Source organism: Medicago sativa, chromosome 1, assembly GCF_051527215.1.
Source record: "Medicago sativa cultivar Bolivia chromosome 1, Bolivia_mono, whole genome shotgun sequence".
Lineage (NCBI taxonomy): Eukaryota > Viridiplantae > Streptophyta > Magnoliopsida > Fabales > Fabaceae > Medicago > Medicago sativa.
Genome location: NC_140749.1, coordinates 80,415,582 through 80,420,554, shown reverse-complemented (window position 1 = coordinate 80,420,554; position 4,973 = coordinate 80,415,582). Strand labels below are relative to the sequence as shown.

Sequence of the window (4,973 nt, the reverse complement as noted above, 5' to 3'; positions counted from 1 at the left end):
GTTTTTCTTTTTTTAATGCATTTTGCTTGTAGAGCTTCTTGTTTTTATTTTTGAGTGGATCTTGCTTGTATAGTTCATAGTTGCTTTTCTCTCTTCTTCCACCAAAAATATGGATTCCAAACATATGGTGGGTTCAACTAAATTTGAAATGAGATATAATCGATTGATAGCTACAAAAATTAAAGAAATATAATTTTTAACCGGATAGAATCAAAGAGTGTGGATCTTCTTCTCTTCTTTTATACGTGTGAAAGAAATTAGTTAGAGTGTTAGGTTTTAGATACCTGTTTCTGTTTGGTAACCTCCTTCTGATCTTTGACTTCTCAAGATGTACTATTGTATACGTAAATAAACAATGTACTAATATTTTACATCCAAGACTTTGTTTAACTAATTGCGTTGGTTTGAAAGGGTAGATGAAAAATGCTCCAATAGATCATATATCCAATCTATCTATTTCTAATAACTAGAACGCCGACCCGTGCGCCGCACGGGTCTTATGAGCCGGAATAATTTGATACACAATAAAACGAAATATATTGGACTGGAATTTAAAAATCAGGATACATAAATAAAATTTATCAGAGTCCATTGTTTCTTTTAATTAAAGATTATCACATAACTAATGGATATAAAGTGATTTATTTGTTTGTGCAATCAAAGTGATTGATACTGTTATACTCAAACTTCAGAACATCAAAACTGTACTTAGAACACCAGAATCTCTGATATTACGTTGCTTTAGCTTGTTGTCCAACTTAAAGCTCTTTTATAGGCTTTTACTTGATCAAAACTCTCCTTTTCATCTCCAACATTAAGTTATCATCTTCATTGCTATCATTTTGCTCCAAGGTATTGAACATTGGTGGAAATTATTTCACAGTAACGTTGTTCTCCAAGCTATTGAACAAAAGAAGCCACCAAAAAGAAAACAAACCAAAACCAAATATCTATCAGGCCAAACCACACACCACCTAAACTGCAAATCCAGCATGACACAAAAATGCAAACAGCCCACTAAAACATAAATTAAAAACTTGTATTCTATAATTTAACTCCAAAACAGGACAACATGATAACACCAGAAAACAACAAAATCAAATCCAACATAATTTAACTCCAAAACCAAAACATGCTAACACCTAAAAACAACACCAGACTGTCGGCTAAAAAACTAATGCCAAAGAAATATGAAGTTGGACCAGAAAACAGCCTCATCAATGATTGATGAAGCAACCTGAACTAATAACCATGCAAAACAAAACGACAGCTGCAGAGACAACCGGAAAACCAACTCAAGCAGAGAAAATTCACAACAGACCTGCAGTGCACAAATGAAACAACACGAATGACAGACAACACCCAAAAAACTCGAAGAGACCTGCAACCAATACAGAATGCAAGGTTATCTTCAAATTGGGGCTGAACATAGACCTCTTTAACGGATGGGGTTGAAACATGTTGTCATTGACTTATGCAACCTGAAATAAAGCAAAATGAGACTATTGGTTTTCTACTTCCTCTCAAATATAAAAAGCAAAAATGAACAAAAACAAATATTAGCAAAATAATAAGAGAAGCTCCAATAAAGAAAAACAAATTATTAATTAAAACTTTTTAGACAGTTGCCAAATATTAGCAAAATAATATAACTCAAATAACATCATAAAAAATGAATAACATCTATAGTAATGATCACATGATTGCAAGAAATTACACTCATATGTACTACCGTCAACAATTTTCAGAGTGCTTTTTTTTTGTCAGCTGGTTTGAGCTATTTCTACTACTCAAAAATTGAAATGAATTTCTGAATAAATTTAAAAAAAAGTGGCACATCAAGAGCAATAATCATGCACAGAGAGTTGTCATAAGAAGTTTCACAAATCATATTTATTTCCCACTAACTTCAATCTTCCTTTAAGTGAAATATGACTTATGAAATGAAGTCTTAGCTTCTAGTTAAAATATGTAACTCAATAGTAGTAGTCATAGCCTCTTTTATCTCATTTTTTAATCGTAAACATATTATAACTCATACCTTTCAAGGTTCTACCCTTATCACTTTTTATTGGCTCCATATTTGAAACTTGTTGAAGATGATAAACAAAGATTAAACTAATGCAACTTAATGTTTACAATAGCATTGTTTAAAAACAATCACAACATGTATAGGTACTTTAATAAAAAAAATTAAGGATCAAAGAACACATTACTATGAGCTGTGACATATCCCAAATCCAATTTGACCAGATGAATTTCACCATTCTTCTCCACACCTGTATGCCTCAATAAATCTACACCAAAGCATGCTCAAGATGCTCAAGTTCCTAAATAAAGAAGTAAACCTGTATATGAACAACAAAAAACAAACAAATCAAGAATGGTTGGAACCCCCAAATTTCCTAAATAAAGAAGTTAACCATTCTTCTCCACACCTGTATGCCTCTGCTTGAACCTCCTTATTAACTTAAGCAGTATGCTATGTTGCAGCAACTCTCTTGCAAAAAAGAAAAAGAAGATTATAAATAAGGAATAAAAATGAAAGAGAATGAGGGATGATGAAACAAAAAGGCACAAATTAGAACTAAATAAACTCACACTAAAGTCTAATTCCTAACTATTGCAGAAATGTACAAATTGCATAAGTTTGCAAAAGTTTCTTTCTTCAAATGATGGTGAATTTTCTTCAATATCCTTAATCGAAAGCACCCCTCTCTAAAATATTGCAATTATTTCTCTCTTTGCTCATTCAAAATTTTTCACAAACACATAGTACCCACAACCATTTCAAATCCACCAAACTCAAATATTTAAAAAATCAAAATTCGACAACCACAACCATGAAAACCGTTACTTTAGTAATAATCACCCACAGCCATAATCCTCAAAATATAAAAAATAAATTTAAAAAAATTCAAAAAAAAAAATATACACTAATAAACTAAAGCATACATTGATTGGATAGTAAAACCTCATCAATCCACCGTGTGGCTCCCTCTCCGTCATCGTATCGACGGCACCGCTTACATATCAAACTCTCTACTCCTAACCTCTGTTGATTTGTCCAATTTTTTGAATCTGACTGAAAGACAAAATAATCACCACTTTAATAACAAAAAATAACCCAAAAAAAATACTCAGATGCAGAACAAAATTGAAACATGTACAGTAATAAATTAATAATTTAATCTGAAAAATAGAAAATAAAAGTAATTATTAAAAAATCAATGATAAATAACAAATAAATTAGATTCAAAAGATTCCCCAGCAAAAAATAAGATTTTTCAATTAGATGAGAAGTGATAACCCAGTTATATATAAATGACATCATTCTTTGCAATAATATTTTAATTAACTACAAAATAGAAAATTTCTGAATAGTTAGATAATAAAAAGAACACTGCTCACTATAGATAGCACCAAATGATCTACAACAGATTGCATCTACTTAAATTACATAATAATAAAGAAAACAGTTCATTTCAACACTATAAACAAAATTAAATTGAGTTTGAAATTGATTTAATGAATGAATAGAAAATGAAGAAATTAGAAGGTACCGATTCAATCAGCTTTGGCCTTCTTTTACCGATTCATCTGAACATTTTCGGTCGGTCAAACCTACTCAATCAGCTACACATTTCACCGATCCTAAAACTTGAGATTTGACGGTGGATTACGGTGACTGAAAAGGAGTGTCCCGGCGATCCCGTGTTGAACGCAAAGGTTGAGTAGACTGTGGAAGAACGGACTGAAAAGAAACCTCCAAATTTAAGAAGAAAAATAAGGGCAAATGTTGAATAGTTTGCTATGGGGAAGAGAAGAGACTAATGACCGATGGAACAATAGAAAAGATAAATTGGCGAAGAGAAGGTTGGAGAATAATGAAAGATACATGGAAAAATGGATAAGAAGGCAAATGTTGAATAGTTTGCTTGGAAAATGAACACAAATCAATTTTGTGGCAGACAAACAGATATTGAGCCATGTGCCTCCATTTATTTATTATTAACCATCTTTTGAAAATTGAAAAACGAAGTAGGTAACCGCTGTAGTGAAACATGTGCATATAGGAGGGAAATTCAAATTTGAAAATTTGAAAAACTCATTGAATGAGGTACCAAAAGCTTGCAACACACACCTAAGTTTAGTGGTTGGGAGGGAAATTAACAAAGCAATTAGGGTTTAGTTATAGCTAAACCTTACAAGCTTTTAAAGTAAGAAGATAATCTTTGTTTTAGCTATTCGATATGCTTCTAAAAAAAGTTTTTCCTAGATTGTTTGAAAAATTGTGGTTATTTATCCAACTATTAGCCACAAAAATAAATTGCTACATACTTCTCGTAGTCTTTAAAGACTATATGCTTATAATAAGTTAGTCTTTTTAAGTTTTTTATATTAATTAATTTTTAAGTTTTTTTTTATTTTTTTATAAATTCATCATTTAAGTCACAAAATATTTATACCGTCATCTATTTTTTCAGTCAACTTCATTAAAAAGTGTTTATAGACATTGGGGTGGTAGGTCTAAGGGTGTGTTTGGTTCGGAAGAGAAGTTGTGAAGAGAGAAATAGGTGAGAGAGAGTATGAGAAGAGAGAAAGATGTGAGAAATAGAGTGGATTTGATGTATTGTTTGGTAGAAGAGAAATAGAAGAGAAAGAGAGATGTAATTATTGTTTAAGGACAAAAATACCCTTGCCTAAAAAAAATAAGTATCCAATTTCTTTTATTTCAAAGTTATTTTTTTTAATTAAGCAAGTTGCTTACTTAGTAAAATTATTTAAATTAATTCAAATAATAATATTATTTAAATTAATATATTCCATTAAGTAAATTAAATTACTTCAAGTAACAAAGTTATATAAATAAAAAATTTCTATAATTATTAAATAAATCTGTATGTTAAAAAAAAATGAAAACATGTTTAAATATCAAATTATTATGAGGCTTGAACTCCCTTTCACCACCA

General features: G+C 30.5%; 1 long non-coding RNA gene across 1 annotated transcript; it reads right to left on the bottom strand.

Moving 5' to 3' along the window:
• Positions 1-513: 513 nt before the first annotated feature.
• On the bottom strand, positions 514-4,169 carry LOC146957968 (uncharacterized). Its single transcript, XR_015024497.1, has 5 exons — positions 3,564-4,169; positions 2,956-3,085; positions 2,439-2,500; positions 2,217-2,348; positions 514-1,481 (listed from the first exon to the last, which is right to left on the bottom strand). It is a non-coding gene; the product is annotated as an uncharacterized LOC146957968 (long non-coding RNA).
• Between the last annotated feature and the right edge of the window lie 804 nt (positions 4,170-4,973).